Here is a 13,707-nt window from a genome sequence, read left to right on the forward strand (position 1 = left end):
CTTTGCGATATTTATTGCCATCTATTGATAATATGCCCCAAAGGATCTGATTCACAAAGGGCCTCCACACCCTTGGTGGAGGTCTTGAAGCCGTAGGGTAGTCTTTGTACTCGGGCGGAATTTCTGCAATAAGAATTCCGATTGTGGAGAGTCTGCCCTGAGTGCGGAGACTCCCCCACGATTGCGGGGCCTACGCCACAAGTGCGATGGCCCTTTGTGAATCAGGCCCTAAGTTTCAGGCACAACATTTTGGAAAACTCCCCTCGCTGGATCAGGCACCCAAATGATCAAGAAACAATGATAAATTGTGCAGGCTTTAACAGGGTTCCTGGGGTGGGGGGATCGAATCTATGATCCATTTGGTCTGCATATGTCCAACACTCCTAAAGGAAAGAAAGGCCCTATTGTGCATACCCTTCAACACCTTGCAGTTCTGGACATATAGACAAGCTACCATTGCAGCTCTGAATCCAACAAAAGTTAGGCTGAATATTAGATTTGTGAAATGTGTAGCATTAATAATGTACAAAATGTCAGCCTTTATGGAAAAGCAAGATGGACACTCATACGTTTGTTATCCTCGAGTAAACCGTAGTGGCGGACCATTGATTGTACTTTAGAAGGCCAGGTCATGGATAAGGCAAGTGGACAGCTTAGTGAATGAGATGCTGCTGTTAAAATTATCCTCATCAAGGAACTAGAACAGTTGCTGATTGTGTTGCAGCCATTGCTTTCGACTCTGCGCCAAGATTTTCCTTACACTCTAGTTTGAAAACTATTTACAAATTAATTTTAATTGAATAATACAACAACTTTTTTATTCTGAAGAAAGTATATGACCTATTTTACATGCCATAATTTGTATTGATTTTGCATGACTATAATAAGCTTAAATTAACAGTCGCTCGTGGTGCAAGAGAGCTAACTGCTGAAGTGGGACAGCTCAGTGGGCTATGCTGTATACTGTGGTGGGAAAAAACAAAGGGCCTCATTTACAACATTTTAGCTCAGAGCAGCGCCACAAGGAAGCTTGCTGCGCTGCCCTGACCCGAAAGAAAAGGGCATCAATGCCCATTCCTATTCTTTTGCTCTGCACTGGCGCACAATGAGCTGACATGCGGCAACACACGCACCCTTTCAAGATGGTGCGTGGGTGTCTGCGTTGTAGGGGTTATTGTTTTTGTGTAGGAAGGGACACCTTTCTGCTCAAAAACAATCAGGTTTATGATTTCCTCTTTCTATGTGTGCTTCAGAACACATAGAAGAAGGAAAACAAGGAGAAATAAAGGTATTTCTCCTCATTGCAACTCCCCTATGGCTCCCCACAAAGGCGTAGGAATATGACGCATTCCCAGGTTTACAAGTCCTTGTAAATCTGGGAATGCATCCGATTCCATGAATGTCGCGTGGGAACACCCACAGCAACACCCATGAAATGCCTCTTTCAATCAAAGTAATGCAGTGAAAGGAGGCCATATTTACAAGGACATTAAAAGCCACACATGGTGGCCTTACATGGCCTTGTGAATATAGGAGCAGGCACACTGCGCCACCAGTGCCTCATAAAAAGCAATGCACTGATGGCACAATAGACTTGTAACTAAGCTCCCCAATGTGCATGACACTTGAAGAGACCAATGGATGAAATGTGCTCATTTGGAAGCCCTTCTATGTATGCATAAATGTATGTATGTATGTATGTATACATCTATTTTTACAGACCTGCCATCTCACACGGTGCTACCGTGTTACACATGATATCAACTCCCTTCACACGGTCACCCGGTAAAGAGCTGATATTATACTGTGGCAGGGAAAACAAGCTGAAAACTACCGTAAACAGTGGATTTCCAGCTCGTTTTCGGAGGCTTGAACTGTCAACGTCCATTAAGGAATGTGAAAACACCCCAGGATACAGGCACCAGCCTCAGCAAGCTTTTCATTTTTTTGGAGTAGGTGGTTTAGGGGCAGGGCAAACGTGCCTCTGGTATTGCTCGGCATGAGGCCCTGCTTCCTCCAAGGCCCACCCCCCATCAACCACTTCAAACACAGTGACATTATTGTTTTATTTGGTAGGTCTGTTTTTATTAAATTGTTTGGGAAAACCTGAGACATGCAAGACAATGTAGATGTCTTTAGGCCAGACCACATGAAAAATACTTTTTTTTATAGTCACTCCTTTTTTTTATTTCTGAAATGTGCTAGGGTCCACTTGGTTATTTTCTTCATATTATGATTGCCGAGTGCAACATATTTTCTATTGGGCTACAGAAGCGCACTGGAGGTTAGCAGGATGGCAGAGAGAGCATTATGGTGCATTTGACTGGTAAAGAGCAGTCTTGAAGTGATTATCTCAGCATTTCCAAACAAATGCCCCATGGCAGCATGGATTGCTATGGGAATTATGTGGTTTGTAAGGAGCACCTTTAGAGCATGTATTGAAGGTTGTGTTTCCATAGTAACTATTGTTCAGTTTCAATTCTGGCATCCATCTAGATACTGATATAGAGTCTTCAAATCTTTATGGAGTATTAAGGCCTAATAAGTCTAAGTAGACTATGCGATTCAGTGCCTGCTAAACGTTTTAGATCCTACTTAGCACCGAGGTTTGCCTTTGCGCTCACACAAAAGTTAACTGTAAAAGTTTTTTAGGTTTCGACCTGGCGAAAAGCTGCGCAAGCAGCGGTTCGCACAGGCGAAAACTTTTGGTAGAGTATTGTGGCTTGGGCACCGCCTCACTCTCCCATTGGCTACCTCCAAAAATGGAGGCTAGCCATTGGAAGTGAGATCTGCCTGTCATCGTTCGAGGCGATTCGTGGGCGTTTCGGCGAGGTTTTTCTCATCCTGCCTCTTTTCTGACGTCATGTGGCTGTGGGCGTGTATTTATTTTTTTTTTGTCCCGTGATGTTTTCGTCATTTTGGAAAAGCCTTTGGCCGAAGTGGTTGGCGAGTTTGAAGTTGTTGTTATTTCCAATGCCCCGTCTCATGTTGTCTTTTGTTTTAAGTTTTTGTTTGTTTTTTTCTGTTGTCTGTACATGCCCGTGTTGTTAATGTTTCTGTTTGCACAGTATGCTTCTAACATGTTGTTTGTTTTATTTTAGATTTCCTTTGGCTCGTGTTTGCCTGGTGGCTTCAGTTCCTGCTGTCCGTTCCCGCCACCCCCCCCCCCCCTCCCGCTGTCCTTGTTTAATGCTTGTTTGGAGAGGTTTTCGGCTACAGAAGCACAAAGGGAACTCTTTGTGCCAAGTGAATTTGGAAAGCGCTTCGTGATGGACTGTGTCCATTTTTGGAGAGCTAAATTAGCTGCTGCTGGGGCATTGTTTTTGTTGACGCAGTGTATAGGTTGTGAGGCCGTGCAGCTGCCACCGCAGTGGGCGAGCAGAGGAAGGAAGAGTTCTGGCCTCCGTTTCCTGGCAGTGCCTCTTAGGTACTTCTGAGAAAGAGAAGAGGTGCGCTCCCATCACGGCTTTCAGACATGCAGCTGTTACTCTTGTTTAGATTAAAGAACACAAGTGCCTCTGTTAATGCCAGACTGAACCGCGCAGGCGTTCTGATTTTCTGCTTCGGATAAAATGGCGGCTTTTTCGGTGTCGGAAATAGTCATCCCTTGGTAAATGCCGAAAACAAACAGGGTCAGCTGACACTTCTACTTCTGGGTCATAATCGCATGCCCATAAGAAAGATGGCGCCCTTGGTCAGAGCGATGGGGGTGGGATTATTGGAAGTCACTTCCTGTTACGGCCCTGCCAGAGTTAAAGATGGCGGGCGGGGGTGTGTGCTGGAAACGGTAGAGAAGCTGCAGACAAGACTGACCGGTGACGGCGAGCCTAAGAAGGTAAACACCGGGGCGACACGAAGGAGAAACATAACCGGGGGAGGGAAGGAGAAGGATCGGCGCCGAGATCAAGGCGAGGACGGGGCAACCTGAGGAGCGGGTGGTTGACGAACATAAGAAGGAAGGTATTAGGAGTGAAGAGAAGAGCAGTTAGGGTAGTATTGGGAGCAGTATGAGAAAGATTCGATGGAAGGTTGCAGCAGAGAGACTGTAGAAGAGTGCATAATAGTGAAGAGGGCAGCGAAAGGAGGTCAGTGGGATCATTAGAGGGAGATCTCTGGGTTTTTTGTGGGAAGGGGTTTCCTGGGAAACCAATGAAAGAAGGTTAGGGACATGAATGGACTTAGTAAGGGCTAAGTATGCAGCATAGTTAAGGTAGAGAGAGATCGGTGGAGGCAGAGAGTAAGGGCAATGACGCTGGAAAGTGAAACGGAAATTAGGTCGTGCAGTGAGTTGATGTGGGCACAATTTTGAAAAAAAGGGGACCCATACTACTAATGCATTCACTACTTGTAGGGAATAATATGAACACTATTTTGTAAAGCAACCAGTAGTGAGCTTAGTTAATAAGCCAAAAAACCCAAGGAAACCATACAATTACGTAATAAGGTATTGTGACATGTAAAAAACTTAACATATTATTTGTGAAATTAATTTTTTGGATTTTATTTCAGATATTTTCTTCATTTTTGATAGACATTTCTTATATATAAATACATATATTGCATTAAAAGGTCAATCACATACATTCTATATTTCATAAACTATATGAAAACATACTAAACCACAAAAAGAAAAAAGGGGGGAATTAAACAACACAAATGACAATGATCTTGAGTAGGGCTAGTGGAGTAAGCAAAGCGGTGGATGGAGACTCTACGCGCGTTTCGGCATTTGCCTTCTTCAGGAGTCCGTCATTTGCAATAGGACATTACATTTAACACTGAAAAACATATAAAAACCATGTCACAAACTAATAGTTCTACAATAATTATAAATACAGTATAACAGCCTTGGGTCTAGGTCTAGTTTATACTTAAAACCACAAACTTACTCATAATTGGTGTAATTACAGTATTTACAGTGTTAATTATAACGGAGCAGCTATAAGCACATTGAAAGATCATGCTTGAGTTGATGTGGGGGCACTGCAGTGAGGGTTGCCTCTAGGATAAATGCTGGTGGCAGTGATGTGGATCTGTAGCGATGGGTACTGGGTCGGACGAGTAGTTTGGTGATCATGGCGGATCCCTGGATTAGGCAGAATGGTGATCCTCTGCACTCCGATTATCCCTGAGGTGATCAGGGCACTACTTTTGAAACATTCGTGTTTTTGCTACTAGAAATCGCTTCTGTGTTTTGTTTCTCTGCACGGTCAGTTAAATAAATCATATATCTACGTGTCTTGGAGCGCGCGGAGTGTTTAATTTTCTGTTAGCCTCTGCTTCATAGTCAAATGTCTGCCAGCAAGAGGTGGCGCATACCACCAGATTCAAGGTCAGCCTAGGAAATATCAATGATTAGTCGAAGATGGGGTCAAAGAGATGTGCTGCATAGTTCTTTCTGCCTCCAAGGGCACAGATCTACCAAGATGTTCAGAGCTGATCTGCTGGCGGATCATGCCAACATGTTTTGGGAGGGTGGTAAAGGAGAGGTTGGGTGTATGCCCTCCATTTGGTTATCGAACAAGGCTGACGATGGTCTTCAGAAGGGGCTGCATCTGCATTACTGTTAGTACAGTGAAAAAAATCCCTAGTCCTCTGATTGTGGGAAGGGTTCAAGGCTTGCGCATGAATATTGATCACCCTGCCGCTGGCTCATCATTTGGGCAGCATCCGTCAGGGATGTATTGTTCCTGCTTATTTACTCAAGAGCTTTTTGTTCTGAAGCACGTAAATGTTTTATTCATCTGTTCTTATGAAAAATTGAAAGCCACATGTTTATCGTCCCTGCAAGCCTGTTAGCTGAGCTAGAGGTTTTTGAAAATCATAGCGCTCACTTTCATATGAAGCTTCTTTCCTTATTCTTTGTACCACACAGTTTGGCATAAGGGGAGAGTTTGGGCCAAAATTCACCAGTTTTCATTCAGACGTGTCCGCACATCGGTAGTTTGAAGATTGATTAGGATTTTTGTTGCAGTTAATAGGTTTATTATATACCAGACCGGCTTCTATAGGCAGTAGCAGAGCCAGCCATGCAGATAAAGGTCAAAGCTGGTGCATTTCTCCACATTGCTGCCTCTTAACTTAACCTGTATTAAGTGCTACTGAATGCATGAGTGGGTCAGAAGTATAGTACACGCCCATTTACAATCCCCTGTAGGTTTGGGGCCCCCGGGTTTATGTAGAACGGAGGGAGCCCTCATTCATCACTACAGTCTCTATGCACCAACATGCAAAGTTGGACTGAGGAATCGAAAGCAATCCTGACAAAGCTTTTTAACCCAACCCCAAGCACTTCACCTCTTAGCGCTATCTCTCTCTCTGTCCATCCATTCGTTCATTTGTTCATTCTTTCTTTCTTTTTCTCTCCTCTCTCTCTTCACCCTCTCTGATCATTTTCTCTCTACCCCCCCCCCCCCTTCTTCTTCTCTTAAAGCTTCCCTTGTGCCAGCTGCAATTAAACTGGGGGAGCTGGGGGAAATGACAGATGCCCCACGAGGGAAATACCTGCTGGAATAAAAGTTCTGTCCAGCCCCACAGGCACATTAAAAGCAGTCACGGCCTAGGTACAGCCTGCCTGCCCTGTGTGAATATTCAACACAGGGCTTCCCTAAGCACATACTATTCTTAACAATGCTGCAAAAAAACTGATGCAAGCAGAGAGGGATCCCACTAGTCGACTGAGTATACCTGTAACTGGGTAGGTGAGCAGAGCGGAAACTACAGAAACAGAGCGAAGCAAGGGAGGGCGACATAACAGAATTGAGGGGCTAAGTGGACACTGCAGGAACACAAGTGAGAGGTGGAGAGAAAGGTGTAGGGACGGGTGAGGTGAAATGAGATAGCAGTAAGAGAGAGATAAGAGACTATTGTGGGAGGTGATAAAGAGGGCAATAAAAAAAAAAGAGGCTAGAAAGAGAGACCGTTTGGGTATAAGAGTGAGATGGGAAGTGGACAGTTAAGAGAGAGGAATTGGAAGACAACTATGAGGGAGAGGGAGGAAAGACGTATGTGTGTGAGAGAGCAAGAGGTAAAACCTGAGAGAGGCAAGATGGCCCTCTGAAGAGAAAGGTGACAAAGTCTATATCTATATCTATACTAATATTATAAAGAGAGAGCCCAAACCTTTGAGGCGGGTAATCTCAGGAATCACAGCACCAATCACAACACCCAATACAGTATTGGAAAGGGCAGTTGCAGCAGAAGGACATAGGCTATACAGATGCCCACCATATACATTTGAAAGGTAAAAGAACCTTACCAGCAAAGTAGTCCCTTGTGGGCGTGGGCGGGGTGCAGCATGACGGCAAAAAAAAGGGTGCCTTAACCTCTTGGGCGCAACCGCGATTCTGCTCCTGTGCGGCCATTTTTAAGAGTGGGCGGGATCATGACGGCCGCCAGCCGTCATCAGCACACGCCCACCGTGATGCATGACCGACGGTGGCCATCACCAGCATAGAAGGGGTTAAACGTGTGCGTTGTGCTGGGGGCGTGTGCTGGGGGCGTGAACAAGGCCAATGGGCACGGCAATTGCAATTCCGCGGCAGCAAGGGGTGTGGCCAATGGGCACAACAACCGGCATCAATCGCGCGGCACATCCCAAAAAAAAAAGCGTGCCTTGGGGCCTGGCTAATGGGTGCGGCAATTGCCTGGGCTTAGGCGGGGGCAGACGCGACGGATCGTGCCTGCGGGGACAATAACTGCACAGTTTTGTGTGCGCTGTCAGCCAGTCAACTCTATGCGTAAAGGACCGTGCCTGCGGGGACACTAACTGCAGCGTCTCCTGCGCGCTGTCACACACTCAACTCTCTGCATAAACAAATTGACACCAGGCGCTCAACATCAACCAGGGCTGGATCCGGGCTCAGGCGGCGGATGACGCGACTAAGCGCGCCTGCTGGGACACTAACTTTTGAACTGACTGCACTTTCTCACACGCGCAGCGTCTCCAGCGCGCGCTGTCACCCACTCAACTCTCTGCATCAACGACTTTACACCACAAAACATCAAACAAAACTAGAGCCGGGCCTCAAGCGGGGGATGATGCGATTCAGCGTGCCTGCGGGGACACAAAATTTACAACTGAATGCACTTTCACACACGCTTACCTACGGAAGTGGAGTACATACACACTAGAGATATCTGCTAATACTTCTTACTCCGAGGTACACACAGTATCTGCACACATATGCCTAACTATTGTGACACTTCATGCTAAAAATGTTCTCTACCGCAAGATTTTAAAATAAATTTCCCTTGCCTATTACACACATTGCACACATTCTGTTTCATACCCGGACAACGTCGGGACGGGCTGCTAGTCACAAGATAAAGAAACTGCTAAGAGAGAGTGAGTGGAAGACAGATAAGATACACAAGACAAGTAAGAGAGTTAGAAAAGGGAGAAAAAAGACAGCTAAGAGAGATGTGGTGAGGAGACAGATGAGCGAGAGACAAAAATAAAGGTGAAGAAAAGTGAGATAGGGAGGGCTGCTAGAGAAAATGTTAGGAAGGGACATCTGAGAGAGAGGGGAGTCAAAGAGGTAAAAGATAGATCATACATAGGGCTCACTGTTTTCTGTTTATATGGATTTTTATAGATAAATACAGACAGAAATCAATGTGCTTTCTGTCTGCATTTATTTTTAAAAGTGGATAAATACAGAAAATTGAGCTTCTTTTAAGTGAATCTCTGTGCTGTCTTTCGTGAATTTTACCCCAGCAGCTGAGCAGATTGATAGCATGGAAAATTTAAAAGCATGATTATATTTCTTTAAATAACGCCATATGTCAACATACACTTATAGTATAATTCTAGTATGTATCAGTGGATGTAGTGTTATGTAAGATTTGGCAGCTTAAATAGCTAAAACACGACAGACATCAAAGTATGACTACACGCCTATCAGTTAAATAAATGTGGAAATGTGCAGTTCTACAACTTCATTTATACACAAAACACAAAATGAATGTGGATAAATACAGATAAAATGGCCAAAAACTAAATATGGATAAAAACAGATGGAAATGTTAAAAAATAAAAACCATAAAACCGGAAGCCCTAATCATAAATAAACTGAGTACTCAATCAACAGGTGTGTGAAAGAAATCATGAGATCAACAGGTGATAGAGAGCTGAGAGATAAAAGGGGAGGCAAATGAGTGCTAATAAAGAGACTGGGGAGACAGACAACTGAGAGGGATCAGGAAGTAGAGAGATGTGAAATAGTCTGGTGATACTAAGATAGGTGAGAAATACAACTTATGGAAAAGAGGATAAATAAGAAAGAGGTTAGAGTGGGGAAACGGGAACAAGGGGTGACAAAGACAGATACGAGTAGGAAAATGGTAACTGAGAAAGAGAGTGGCAAGCTGGAGAAAAATACAGCTGAAAAGTGATAGTAATTGAAGACGGGTGAGAGAAGGATAGTAGAGATGTTAGAAAGAGAGCTAAGTCAATGAGGGAGCAAAGAGAAAACAAGGTGATACAGAGATATAAGCAGCTGAGAAAGAGATGGCTGATATGGAAAGTAGGTGAGATAAGTGGGATAGAGAGTCAGGTAAAATGATAGTTGAGAGAGCGGGAGGCAGGTGAGAGAGATGACAGAGAGCTAGCCAAGAAAGAAAACACTAAAATTGAGAGGGTAGACAGGTGAGAAGAGAGCTCTTAAAGATACATAAAACTGGTGTAAAAACGACAGTAGAGGCAGGGAAAGAGGTGACAGAGATACAATTAAAAAAAATGGAGAGAAGAATTAGGAAAATATGAATGAGACAGATGAAATAGGAGAGAAAATGGACAGGCGGAAGAGAGGTCAGATGAGAGGCGTGAGAGATGAGACATACCTTGGGGGGGGAGTACGACACATGGGAAGATGGAAGGGTGTCACTGGGCTGACACCTAGCAGGGTTTCTCAGGCTGCTTCAGGTCTTAATGTCCAGGTTTTCACAGACTTATTCTGCCAGAGGTAAGGGCACTTCCTTTCAGTAGCCATTTTGGCACTGGCCCCAAGAAGTGCCTAGCAGTAGGTCCCATGCGGACGGTGCCCCAGGAAGGAAAAAAGCTCAAAGATAAAAAACTTTAAAGTTGGCTGGTGAGGTTCAAAGTCGGGTTGGAGCTGACTTGGCTCGTAAATAGAGGAGGTAGCCTTAAGATGAAAGAAATGTTTTTAGCAAGTGTCCAATGACACTGACAGGAGTAGCTGGAAGCATTAGAACAAAACTGGTAGCTGAAGGAAGAGCGGTTGAAGGAACAGGAAACAGGACTAACATAGAACCAAGGAAATACCAAGAAGTGACCAGAAGTGAAAAAACACATTGAAGAACTACTTAAAGCAATGCAACACAAAGAGTAGAAAAGATTCAAAAAATAGTTTTACATCAGGACAACTAGACCCTCAAATTTGGATTGGGCATAATTTCCTAGGGGTCTGTAATGTGGCATCCACCTTAGAACAGGTTACATATTATCTTCCCAGAAGTCCTCTCAAAGGGACTCTGGAAAGAAGTCAGGCCGATGGAGGTTCTGAACGCGTCTCTAAATTATTGCTCCCCATGCAGGAGAACAACCCCAAAGTAGACTGCTCCAAATCAGAGGAAGAACGGAAAAAACAGGCCCAGAGACAATGGCAGGCAGCGATTTTGGCACCCTCGTAGTTGTTCTTTTGGGGTGACAAGCATCCTGCTTTCCCACCACAGTCCAGGAGAGGTGAAGGGAAAACGCCAGGTGGCTGCGGCCCAGGTCCGGAAGGCAGGCGGCGTCAAGAGGGCTGCTCCTCAATGATCGCACCAGAAGCATCCAGGGCAGCCCTATCAGGCATCACAGCGATGAACAGGATCCACCATCGGCAAACCCTTGGTGGTTAAACAGATGGAGAGGGGTAGAGGGGAAGAAGGAGAATGAATCGGAGGGGAGAGAAATTATTGTCCAGTCCAGAGATAAGGCAATTCCGAGCTGAGGAGGAAATGGAGGCAGCTGCGCAAACCAGGAGGGCAAGCTCAGGGGCGCCACGCTGTATCTGGCTCCATAGATAGAAAATCATCAGTGATGAGGAAGGAAATAGGAGCGGAGAGACAACGACAACTATGCCCCATTTCCGGCTGGGTAGGTGACGGCCCAAGCCAGTCTCCTCTATAGCCAAATGAGTAGCTCCACCGAGCATCTGCCATATTGGTCGGTTCTCTGCCGTCAGACAGACCACAGTTGACCATGACACTCTAATACAAAGACTCTACGTAGCCGGCATAGAGGGGACTGCTCTCGACTGGATCACATCCTACCTTCAAAACAGAAAAAATGTCATCCATACTCCCTTACTCATCCAAACCTTACTTAACAGAAGCAGGGATCCCTCATGGCTCTTTCATTTCACCCATTCTTTTCAACATCTACGTCAAGTCATTGCTGGCACTGATCAATGATTTTCACCTCACATGCTATAACTATGCAGATGACACAAAAATAGTCCTCAAACTGAAAAGCCCAAAAAACATTGAAAACTCAAAAATGATCTATTGCCTCAGAGCCATGGATCAGTGGATTACATGGAGCCATCTAAAAGTGAATGCTTCCAAAACAGAAAAATACTCACATATGATGATTGGAAAAATTATGACCCACTTGTCGCCTGGCTGACGACCTGGGAACACTGCCTAAAGTATTTAGGGAAGTAAGAAACCTCAGAACTACTATAGACTCCAAGCTATCAATGAATGTCCAAGTGGACAAACAAGCAAGATCAAGCTTCATTACTATAAAAACGTTGCAATGCATCTTCTCCCAACTGGGATTTCCACACAAAGTTCCAGGCTACTATCTCTCTTGTACTGTTGATCCAGCAGTTTACTAGCAACAAGTAATCCAACACTATATACTCACCTGGGCCCATACACACAATTCACAACGACCTGGCAATAACCACTGGGGTCATGTTTTATGAATTTCTTACCATACCAATATTAGTTACTTCTGGCTCCTAACTAATCTTTCTCTTGATCAAAAAGTTCTTTCCCATGGTCGATGGACCCTTAGTTGAACTAGTTAATGGTGAAATGACATAGATCAGTTTACCTGTAAAAAATGATCAGAGTCGGGAAGAGTTTTAAATCTTTATCTAAGAAATTAATTTCATGTGAACCACTTACAAAGTACAGAACAGTCTCCGTCTACTCATAGAAAGGATGAATCAATAAATCAAAAATTAATAAATTAAATTTTACTACGCAATGTTGATGCATGAAAGGAGCGGATAGAGAGAAAGGACATAGGCACATTAACGGACATATATTTATATTTATCAAGTACTAGCTTACCCGTTGCGCGTTGCTGCGATCTCAGAAGAAAGGAAATTTAAGGAAACTTGTTATGATAACATTCAATTTACATTGTGTCATTTTTATTGAAACATTCATTTTAATATGGAAAACATTTCAATGTGTTGTTTTAATTCAGTTTTTTTATTCGAGTGCTTGTGGATACACAATATTTTTTATTTTTCCGTCTGGTGCGTAGACGAATAAATCAGAAGGTTTTCCGACACGTGAGCTGGCCGCATACAGTTGTCCATTTGCGAAGCACAGATTCTCCAAATCTAGTCCACACACTTGCAGCAATTGGCCTTGTGCTTTGTAGATGGTCATTGCAAAAGCGAGTCGCACCGGAAAGTGTAAACGTTCAGTATTGGAAAGATTATGGGGGCCTAAGGTTGCCGGGGGACCGATATTTAACAATTTTTTTTTTTTGCCAGAAACGTTCGCGGGAGTGTACTCAACAACTTTTAACAAATTAATTTTATATAGATATATATTTTTTTTAGCCAGGAACCTTTGCGGGAGTGTACTCAACAACTTCCCAAAGTTTCATGCCGATCGGATGAATGGTGTAGTAATGCTAAAGGACAAACGGACATACTTTGTTTTTTATATATATAGATGGTGTGAAATCAACCCCCTGGCCAAGGGGCTGGGAAGGGTCTCCAATGAAAGATCTGGTGACTGAAAGCTTCAGGGCAGGAATCAGGACTGGACAGATGACCTCTCTATCACCAACGCTTGTGTAGCACCCCTCTCTGACACTACTCCTTCTCGAGATTCTTCCGCAATCTTCTTCTAAATTAATTAGCTTAAGATATATGGTTCTGCAATTCGCGTCTTCTTCAGCATCTCTTGTCACTCCAACAGCATCTCGGTCTCTGCAGCATTCTGCATCAACGTCCCTCTAACTAATTAAGAACTACCTCAATTATACCTTACAATATTCACGTACCTCTCAAAAATGTTTCAATATCATGAAACTCCTAACTCTGATTGGACAGGCAAGGAGAGGTGATCATCACACCATGCTTACATATTACTCTTTTCAGTTATCCCTTTGTTATTAAACCCATCCCCTTAATTCTTTATTCAAACTTTATTTCCCACCCGCATTCACATTATTTTGCAACATTTATAATAGCTTTCACAGTTTTTTCCATTCTGGTGAACTCTTCACCACTTGGTTCCCAGGCCAGGACACTCAGTGGCCTCGGCTTGTATTCAAGTTTGTAGTCATCTTCTGGACTCACTCTCAATGTGCATGCGCGGATTAACCTTTTAACCACGTGTTTCTGCTGACTTCTGTCAAGCTTGGGAGGTCCAAAAGTGCACTAATAATAAAGTCAGAAAAATAAATGTTATTTTAAAAAATAAATGGTTTCACTCTATACCACCTAT

This window comes from Lissotriton helveticus, chromosome 1_1, assembly GCF_964261635.1.
Source record: "Lissotriton helveticus chromosome 1_1, aLisHel1.1, whole genome shotgun sequence".
NCBI classification, from domain to species: domain Eukaryota; kingdom Metazoa; phylum Chordata; class Amphibia; order Caudata; family Salamandridae; genus Lissotriton; species Lissotriton helveticus.